At 36.4% G+C, this 11447-nt stretch overlaps 1 pseudogene; it reads left to right on the top strand.

Annotated features, from left to right (window-relative positions):
* Window positions 1-219: 219 nt before the first annotated feature.
* On the top strand, window positions 220-722 carry LOC149220070 (dynamin-related protein 5A pseudogene; annotated as a pseudogene).
* The last annotated feature ends 10725 nt before the right edge of the window (window positions 723-11447 follow it).

The raw sequence follows: 11447 nt of genomic DNA, 5'->3' as shown, positions 1-11447 counted from the left end.
GCCGACATATCATCAGGGAGATTCCTTCTTTTTTCGTAGAGCGGATTTGCATGAGGATAGTGACACATCTCTTTAGCCTTTGACCTTATAACTTTCATAATGCATATGATGTAACATAAAAATATAAATACATCAAGAAGAAGTATTTTAACCTAAGGCGACCACATCTTACTCATGAAACCCATGATGCAAGGAATAATATTATAGTTACAAGTCACCATGAAAACCAAACCTAGTTACTTTTCCTTCAACAAGATCAGTGCATCAAAGAAAAGGGAACATGGAATTAGTAGTGGGCGTATTGGAGTTGAATTGGGAGGGCGGAAGAGGCAAATTCTATTGGTATCTAATTCTCATGTAGGTCAAAACTAGGAGCCTAAACATTCCAACTCGAATGTGTTATTTGGGAACAACAACTCTTCATCAACATACACTAAAGTTTGTTCTTTAGCTGCCCAACATTTTGGGAGTATTTGTGAAGCCCTCATAGAAAATATGTGCTATCCACTCTAAATGTTGGCTTCCTGACTCCTTGTCGAGACAAACTAATAGTGGCACCGGGAGTGGAGCTATTTACTGTGACTGATGAAACATTTATGGATATGTTTGTTGCACCTGGTGTTTTTGACCTTCTTAGGAATGAACGCCAAGTCACACAAAAGTGTCTCAAGACTTTGCAATCTTTCTTGAATGAATTTAGGAATATTTTTTGTGTACTTTGAGTTGGAAGGTTGTTGGAACTTGGGATTGAGAAAGGAAATATGCACTATTCGAATAAATAGTAGGTGGAATTTTTCCAGAGTCACTGGCACTAGTTTTTTGTAATGATCTTAACATTTGTAATGCTAACTCGAATTCAATGTAGGGTATAAAAGTTGTGTAAGGTTTTAGAGTGGTTTAGACCCAACATAGACATGTAGTTACATTTTAGAAGTTTTGGACGTTTAAGTGAAACAAACTTTGTTCAAGGTAATACATGTCCTACATAGTTTTGACTTCAATGGTTGACTCAATGGAGTCCAGACTCTTTGGTGGTTCTTTCCATGGAATTGATATATTCTTTTTCGTAATTTATTATGTGCTATTTTTCCTAACAACCTATCAATGTGTTGTATTTTCATGTGGTCTTAGTAGATTATCAAAATTATAATCTCTCGGATACATGTATCATGTATGCTTTGCCATGAAACGTATTTTACATAATTTAAATATAGTCAATATCATCTTTGCAACAATTCTTTCCAATGTGCCAGAGGTAGCAAAGACTAGAGTAATATGCCTCTTCTACGAGTGAAGTCAAATTTGTCACAAGAAACCTTGTATCTCTAAGAGAAAAACTCTAGAGATCTCACATGAGTTTGACTTATTTTCCCTTACCTATCAATGTTAAATTATGTTGATATTTAATAGCAATGTAATTTGTAATCATTCTTCTTTCATTTGTCTGCAAGTATCATAATCCTGTGAAGCTTGAGCAAGAGATCATGAGCTAAAATTTGATCTCCTAAAACTTGATTTTCTCTAGTCCTAATACTTTATCTTACCATAGTAGTTGCGACTAGAGCTTGTATCTATATTTCTACGAAAGAGCATGTTAGTAGTGATGTGTCGCTTTTACAGTGACTTTATACCATCTCATACATAATTTATGATGCAGATTCATCAAGGTTTTGATTCAAGATTAGGAAGAATTTAACAAAATCCATCCAGAGATGTTGTTGTGAATGGCATTCATGTGAAGACACCTTAGTATATTGCAATCTATTTGAATGAATACATGTTGTTTTACCTTGCTTAAGGTTAGTTAACCTATAGAATAAACCATTTTAGAGATAATTAATCACCATGGCGGGATTTCAACCATCTTATGCATAATAAATTAAGCATCTCACATGTTCACAAGAGGTCAACGCAGAGGTCTTAGTATGAGACAAACATCTTATTATGAGACTTTTCTACTGCTAGACCACGCCATTTGTTATGTTCAGGTCTCAGAGAAAAGTATGGAAGTTATCATGAGTTCATATTTCTATTGTCTTTGTTAGGCTTTGGAGAGTAGTTGATATGTTCTACACATTTACAATTCTCTTCTTTATGTGATTATGTTAAAGCGTATGCTTTCTTGGCTCATTAAGCAGTGTTTCTATGAGTCTTAGAGACAATGTTGCTTTAGAGGGTACCTTAAGGCTTAAATTGGTCAACCTTGAATCTTAACAAACATTTTATCTCTTTATATATTTCTTCTGTTACTTGTTTCTTCAATCTTGTTTTGTTCATATTGTATTATGTATTTCAATCTGTCGTTATTTGTTTGAGTTTATTCCAAGTATAAAAAAAAGTTTATTTCTTCACAAACATATATGCATGATGCTTGTTAAATATTTCGCATGCTTCAATAAGCATTCAACTTGTGTTGTTTGCATTGGGAAACTTACAGCATAAAGCCTCTCTAGTATTTACTGGGAATTTATTAATGCATAGATATTATATGTGAATGAAGCAGCTCTGCTTGTTGAGAAGTTGTGCTGAACTTCCCATAAGGTGATAAATATAACCTAAACATGGAGAAAAATTAATTAGTTGGACTAAAACTTAAAAGACATACACAATTTCCCACCTCATTGTCAAAGATAAGATATCCATGCACAAAATGACCTCAGTATTCTAGTTCAATCTACGAAGATCATATTTATCCATTTCCATATAAACTTTCCATTTAAAGAATTTCGTCATTTTTGTACAGCACAAGATGAATTTCAACATTTTTTCACATCACAAGATGTTGGTGCTTGTTCTTATATATGGTTAGGAGTATAGTTAGACTATTACAATATTATTTTTTCATCTTACCCTTACACACCCCCCCCCCCCCCCCAACACACATACTCACTTGATATTTATTTTTTGTATAATTTGTTTATTCAATCTCTCTTGCACTAGTTCCCAACTTCCCAACACTTCTGAACATGAACACTTCCGTTGGGTGGCCCTCAACTGTAACCTGCAAAATTTAATACACTAAAAATCACAAACAATAATTGACTAATAGATTTATTGGTTAATGTTTATTTTTTTTGTACATGTCCATGGTAAATCTTCCATCTATTTTCTTTCCACTCAATTAATCCTATTCATTTAATCACATTGCCAAAAATAGTCCCCACTTCTCAGATAACATATTGCAACTAAGAAAAGGGTGAAAACTTAAAAGTAAACCAAAGAAGCTGATAAATAAAACCTCTGTTTTGAAGACAAATTTACTAGGATAATGCAAGGAAGCTTCATTTCAAAATTAATTTATGCTTAATCCTTGTTGGAGATTCTTCTGCCTCTTGGTAGAATGACCCTCCAAAATAGTGGAAGACGACACTAACTACCTTCTAAATTTCTATGTAGTATCTATATCTATATAGATCAATAGAGAATATCAAGAAGAAATCGTAGGGGCTCATGTTTCTGACAACTGAGATTGGTTGTGTAGATTATTGCATTAAAATGTTGTTAGAAGCTGCATTGTAACATGGCTCATGAGGATCTGTCAAATCTGCCTCTTCTAAGAGCTTAGATTTGCAGGAATTTCTTAAAGGTAAAGAAGTTTCAATTAGAGATAAGTCTTCTAATTCCTTCATGTCATTTTCCAAATGAAGATGGAAAAAAGGTTCTTCGACACAGACAATGGCATGTCTCCATTAGCATTGGAGTTTTCTTGATCTAGATTGATTTGGTTTTCATCTATTATATAACTTTTTAGGACTGTAGATGCTCTGTGGAGATGGTTTTGTTTGTAAGAAAAAATTGTCTCTAGTGTTTGTCAACTTTTGTATATTTTGTTCAGTTTGAAATTGTGAACATGCTCCTGAGTAGATACAACACCAACACTAACTGGTTCTCTATCATTGCAATGATATACATCATCAAAAGTTCCCAGGCTAACAAGATTTTTGCACAACTGTGGAACATGGTTGTAATAAGATCTGATATCCATTGACAGTGAGGATCAATCATCAGGGTAGTTGAGGATCAAGAGTAAAATTGATAAAGAAATGGGCAAGACCTGATATCCAATGGCAGTGAGAATTGAGGTTGAGTTGATAAAGATATGAGCAAGACTAGACAAGGGATCACAGTGACATAATAGAAATATCATGTTGTCCCCCTCACAGTTTCAATTTATTTAATGCATCACATGGGAGACAAGGCATCATTGTTGTTATTTGACAACGGTGAGTTATTTAGTTATTTATCAAACAGATGGCATTTGGCAGGGATTAACAAATAAATTTACATTAAAAAAAGGATTGCAGAACAAAACTTCTAGGTGGGTTTGGTGGGAATGGGCCAATGATTACAACTATTGTGATGGAGATTGTTCATTTCATTGTCCTGCTGGCGAAAAAGGTTGTGGTATACATTACATATTCTACAAGAGAGAGAGAATCTAATATTTGGTCGTCAACTCTCCACCACATGGGATACTGTACAAAACAGGATGAACTCATCAACAAAGTCATATATTTCCAGCTATATATGAAATTAAGCAAAAATAGTAGGACCATCTCATGATGCAACGATATATCAATAATGAAACATCAAGTCTATATATATAAACTGTGAGAACAAAAAAATATCAGGAAATTATGACCTAGTATAATTTGGAAACCAATAAGAACTTTAATATATGCTTCGTCCAAGTTCTATCCAATTTCACATTACATATCATATATACCATGTCAAAAGAATGTCTAGGCCATTCTCATATTTTAATTTTTTTCCTCTGCAATTAATCTTACTGTTGTCATTTTTTCTAGTCCTAGAATGTCAATGCGTTCTTTATGGCTCAGACAATGTTTTCAACAAAAAAAATTGCTAATATGGAATACTCACTAAAGGATGTTCACTGACTCTTGCAAGAGGTTACGTATCATGAAGGGTTCTGAAGCAATTGGCCTAGGTATTTGAGAAAATATTTCTTTTTATCAATTTCATAAGTGCAGTGAACTTATAGTTCTTGATCTAAAAACTTCAAGCCAATTTACTTTAATGGCTTGCAGCTTCGAGAGCCATGGAGAAATGTAAAAACAAGAACTAGATGTGGAGCATGGCCTGCTCCCAAGTCACTGCGAGGGTTGACATAGGTCCAGATGGAGGGACGTGGAGTAGCTAGCGAATGAAGTAGATTATGTTTCTTTTTTTGTTCTTAGACTTCCTTATTGATCTTGGGCATCAAGGCTTGCCCCACCGGTCAACAACAATGTTGCTCAGCTTATCATACATCTTCTTAAGTGGGCTTGGAAATTCATTGTTGGTACTAAGTATTTGGTGGACTGAAGGGAGAGGGACTTGGACTTTGTGACATTGGTATGCACAGGTCAAGAAGCAGGTCATGTATATATGGAAGGAAATTAACAGGGAGATAATTAAAATTAGAACAATGTTTTTTGTGTTGTTTTATTAGGAGTTGAAATGCTTGGGACCAAAAATAGGCTTATGGTTTGATGAGACATTATGTAGACTAAAATCTATCACTGAACATCTCTGGAGCATATAGATCTAGCTCTTTCAACAAGGGAAATGGACTTATTGAAGGTCAAAATCATCAAATTTCTAGTTGAGCAATTCAGGGGCTATTTACTTTTGAAATCTGGAGGGATGAAGTGTAAAATCCTTTTTAAGATTACAAGAGAAACATTTTCTCTCGAGGTATCTGTAGTGATTACATTGGCTACTTTGTTATGCTATTGACCTGCAAGAAATTCCAAAATACCATAAATGCGAAGAAATACAGCCTAGAACACATAATAAAATGAGAAGAACTGCAAGTATTTTATTATTCAGAAATAGATTCAATGTTCACTTTCCTCTTCGAAGGGGAAACCTCCAACATAGAAGATATCGATTACAATAATACTCAATGATCTTTCTATTACTAACTAAGACTATTTATAGCTAAATGACATCCAAAACCCTAACTACTAGTGGTCCCTTGCATAACACAGGTTAATCACTTTATTTATTAACCATGGTCCATTTACAACTAACTGTGATCCCTTTTCTCTAATGCGAGTCAACCACTTACACTTATTAATGATTGAATCTATAACTAACCATGACTATGACTTAACCCATTGGGCTTATTACATAAATAAAGGGGTTAGGGTTGGACCCTAACATGCCCTCCCCCATCAAAAGCAACTTTGTCCTCAAGGCTGAAGCTACAAAAATTGTTGAAGAATAGTGGCTGGTTCCTAGGTCACATCTTCTGGAGAGGTGTCTTTCCACTTGACGAGGACTTCCTTGATCATGCGACCGCAAAGATTTCTTTCACGAGTATCGAGGGCCTGTTCTGGTTGGAGCCAAAGTGAGCCTTCCTCATCCAATTCAGGTAGACTGGTTTGAATTCTGCAATTTTTCCCCACCACTTTCTTGAGGCATGATACATGGAAGACCAGATGGATTTTTGAAGTTGGTGGCAAGGCCAATTTGTAGGCGACTGCTCCAATGTGTTGAAGTATCTAATAAGGTCCATAGAATTTTGGTGCTACTTTCTGGCAACCTTTTTCTTTGATAGATGTTTGCTTATATGGTTGTAGTCACAGGAATACCTAATCCCCTTCTTGAAATGTGTGCTCGGAATGATGCTGGTCTACCTGTTGCTTCATTTGATTCTGAGCTTGATGTAGATTATCTTTGAGATGAGTTATCATGACAACACGATTTTGTAGGAGTTGATCAACTGCTTGCACCTTAGAACATCCAGGGATGTAGGAAATAGGTGAAGGCGGGAGTTGTCCATACACTACCTCGTATGGAGTCATCTTGGTGGCTTCATGATAGTTAGTATTATACCACCATTTAGCTAAAGGTAGCCACTGTACCCATTGATGTTACTTTTATGAAGTGAAGCACCTTAGATATGTCTCCAAACATTTGTTGACTACTTCTATTTGACTATCGGTTTGGGGATGATAGGCAGTACTTAGTTGGAGTTGCGTGCCCTGTAGCTTGAAATTTTCTTGCCAAAATTTGCTGGTGAAAGTGGGGTCACGATCATACACAATGGAAGTTGGCATGCCATTCAGTTTGAAGATCTGGTCCATGAAAGCTTGAGCCACTAAAGTGGGGGTAAATGAGTGGGTTAGAGCGCAAAAATGCGCATATTTAGAAAGTATATTCACAACCACCATGATGACGGATTTGTTTCCTGACTTTGGGAGACCATTGATGAAATCCATGGAAGCCTCTGTCCAGACAGAGGCAGGGAGTGACAATGGCTGTAAGTTTCTCGGTAACTTGATTGTTTCTCCTTTGTTGCGTTGACACACATCACATTTAGCTACAAAAGTAAGAATGTCAGTTCTCATGCCAGTCCAAAAGAAAGAATGACAAGCACGAGTATAAGTCTTCTAAAAGCCTAAATTCCTTGCAGTTGGAGATGAGTGCAACTCTTCCAAAATGGAGGTTTTGAGTGTGGATTCTGGCAATATAACTACTCGATCCTTGTAGTGAAGAATATCATCCTTCAAAGAGTAGTCGGTTGAGGAATTAGGATCTTCTCTCAAGATATTAATAAGTTGGGAGAGAAAGGGGTGTGAGAACCATTCCTTGTGGGCCTATTCAATCCAATCTGGTATGCGCAGAGAGATTGATAGCAGGGTGCTTTCATCCTCAAATTGGCATGATAAAGCAACAACTACTACATTTTCACACCCTTTCTTGTAAATTATCTCATAATCATATCCCAACATTTTGGCCAGGAATTTATTTTTCTGTGGCGATGATAGTCGTTGCTCCAAAAAACATTTTAGGCTTTGATGTTCCATGCGGATTTGGAAACGTCGCCCCAACAGGTATGGTCGTTAGGTGTCTCTTGCATGTAAGATGGCCATCATTTCTTTCTCATAAGTAGATCGACCCAGATGTTTTCCACTCGGTTGTTGGCTAGTGAAGGCCAATGGTCTACCTTCTTGCATTAATACAACACCAATACTAGTACCAGAAGCATCACATTCAATCACAAAAGATTTGGTGAATTCTGGTAGGGCCAATACAAGAGTGGAGCACATGGCCTGTTTGAGAGCCACGAAGGCCTGTTGAGCTGCATCAGTCTAGAGAAATGAATTTTTCTTGAGAATATTAGTGAGGGGTCTAGCAATGTGACCATAATTGCAGAAAAATTTACGATAGTAGCCAGTGAGACCTAAGAATCCCCTCAAACTCTTTAAGATTTTTGGTTGGGGCCAATCTTGCATTGCCTATATCTTTTTTGGATCAACCCTCACTCCTTCACGAGCCACAATGTGTCCCAAATACTCGACTTCTTCCACACCAAAAGAGCATTTGGACAATCTTTTTGAGCTTACTTAAGAGTAGTCTGCTTGGAAAGAGGGCAAGCTCGAGATTCTAATGACGTGGATCACTTGAGGCTGCGTCAGGAAAAATTTTGGGAGCACAAAAAATTTGGGGCTTACAAGTGAATGGTACCACTGCGACTAGCTTGTCGTCCTCAATCTTATGGGCTAAGTCTCTTGTAGGTGCCCCAGGATGGTCTCTAACTCTTTTTTTATACTCCGAAAGGAGTTTTACTCCTCGTTGATCAATACCGCAGTGGCCAAATTCCAGAACAAAATTGATCATGCCCAATATCCTGCGAAAATAGGGCCTGGACTGTAGTAGTAGCAAGCCTCACTACACAAGGAGTCTGATCGACACTGTGAAAACCCCAACTGCTGAATGTGAGTTTCATGACGGCGGTAGAAACCCAACTGTTGGATTTGATTTGCATAGCGCGACGGAACCCCAACTACTAGATCTGATCTGGGAGATAAGGTAGAGGGTGATCTTCAGATAACATAGGGAACTATGGTCACAAAGGAGTGCCAGGTGCTACAGATCGTAATATACATAGGGGTCCAACAATAGTACTTGTCCCAATATTTCAAGGCGCTAACTAAGGAGGATCGATCGTACTCGTAGTCATACTACCCGATTACCCTATCGTACATGCGAGTAATCTCCCCGAGTGTTGTTCTCAGTGTACTATAGCAACATGAAGACCAACGACTTATCTAAGGCTAGATTTCATGTGAGCCTAGGGGGCTTCCGATATACCCAAGGGTACATGGAAGTGCAGTCTATGCGCATTCTATCTAATGTGCTACTACTTGAAGGGGTACACACAAGGGTTACAAGGGAGTCCAACAAGCACGACCACCTCTTGTAGTTCCTACATGCATGCCTCCCCAAATTTGCAGGTTTATGCGCTCAACGACAAATCCTGTGGTTTAAAAACGTTAGAACATGTCGCTAGCCTCTCTTTTTTTTGCGAAAATTGGAGGTACAACTGGCCCTAGAAAGTGTTTTGATACCACTTGTTATGCTCTTGGCCTGTGAGAAATTCCAAAATACAAGAAATGCGAAGAAATATAGCCCAGAACACATAATAAAATGAGAAGAATTGTAAGTATTTTATTATTTAGAAATAGATTCAATGTTCACTTGCCACTTTGAGGGGGCAACCTCCAGCAGAGAAAATCTCGATTACAATAAGACTCGATGATATTTCATTTACTAACTAAGACTATTTATAGCTAAATGACATCCAAAACCCTAAGTACTAGTGGTCCTTTCATAACACGGGTTAACCACTTTATTTATTAACTATGCCCGTATACAACTAATTGTGGTCCCTTTTCTCTAATGCGGGTCAACCACTTACAATTATTAGTGTGGGCCTTATTGAATCTCTAACTAACTTTTACTATGACTCGGACCATTGGGCTTATTACATAAATAAAGGGGTTAGGGTTGGACCCTAATATACTTTAGTATTATGGTTTGGGATGAATCTATTTTCATCCACCAAACGACGTTTGTCTTGCTTTGTGGAACTTGTTGCTACATTGTTGTTTAGGCTGGGTGAACTCTAAAGACTTTGGTAGTTTATTTGACTGAACTATGGCTTTGATAAAATTCAGTATGTCAATATGTAGCTTGAAGTGTGGTTTTATATATTATTGTATAGCTTTCAATGTTTCTATATAATCAATGCTAGTTTTTATGAAGAGAGGTGCTTGGATGTTATTTGTGTCTATAATTTCTATTGCAAACATGTGAATTATGTTCATTGAAATTTTTTGGTAGTATAATGTTTCTTGTGTAAGGATTATGGCATGATGGCCTTAGGAATCAGAGCAGTTAAATCTTTACGAGAAAGATTATTATTGGTCATGCATTTGTGTGCTTTGTTAAGTGTTACAGCCCACTTGCATTGGAATGATTCTATGAAGATTGCTTTAGTTAGATTGCAAAGAGATCATGGGTGAGGGCTTGACAGAGTTCAGTGATAGGGTATTTATTGTAAATACCATAGATAACTAGTTATATATTGTGTGCTTTGTTAGATGGCAACCTTGGAGTCCTTCAGACTGTGTTGTTCTCTTTTGGACTAATTGAGAATTATAGTGTGTGCAATTTTTTTTTGAAAAGAAAAGGCTAATCAATGAGATGGATTCATATTGCAAATTTTAGCTTTATTTTTCCTTCTACACTTAATTCAAGTTCATAGTTATATGCTGATGACATTTTTGTTTGATGCATTGTTTACTATCTATATTTTTGGAATGGAATGATAAGGAATGAATTGGCTGTTATCACTTGCTATGTTTCTTTTGATTAAAAATGAGGTAGAATTATGTGCTTTTAACTCTACTACATCCTCTTTCCCTTTTGGTCAGTAAATCCTTTCAAGATAAATGTTGCTTTGATGGTCTACTGTTGTTCTCTAACATTGATTATTGTTTGTTGTAATAGTTTTCTGTGATGGGATGTAGGGGCAAAGAATTAGATGAAGTGGAAAACGAGTAATTAATATGTTGCTTTCCCTTGCTCATTCTTGTCGGTGTGGGTTGCATGTATGATTGAATGGGAAGTTGATGAATTAAGTGCGATGGAGCCTGTTGTTTTTCTTTGTTCCTTATTACTGTTGTGAATTGCATTTATGATGGAATTGGAAATTGTGTAGATGATTAGTTGTTTTCCACCGTTAATGCTATGATTGAATGTAAATTTGGGGAGTTGTTCATGGAAAAATGTCAAGAAATGAAAGGTAATAATTGTAGCCTTGTTTTTCTATTTATTTCTCATCTTCTTTTCAAGTGGAGGTGGCACTGTGTGAGTGGTACCATAGAGTAGAAAAATTACTTGACAAAAAAAAAGTTAAATTTAAAATTGATTTTATAAACTATGAATGTGATTTGATAATCAAAAAAACCTTAACATTTTTTTCTAGAGGAAAAAAACATTGATTTTATTATCAAGATAAAACTAGTACATGTGCATTGTATCTTCATGTACAAATTATACCCTTTGAAATTATAGAGGGACCCTTTGCTGTGTTCAATGACAGATTGAGACTCAAACTTCAACATTTGTACATAAAGACTTGTCCA

The sequence above is a fragment of the Pinus tabuliformis genome, chromosome Q (assembly GCF_031772625.1).
Source record: "Pinus tabuliformis cultivar Carrire ecotype Pingquan chromosome Q, CPIR1, whole genome shotgun sequence".
Taxonomy (NCBI): Eukaryota; Viridiplantae; Streptophyta; class Pinopsida; order Pinales; family Pinaceae; genus Pinus; species Pinus tabuliformis.
Note: the sequence above shows the minus strand (reverse complement) of the source record. Positions and strands in the feature narration are given on the sequence as shown.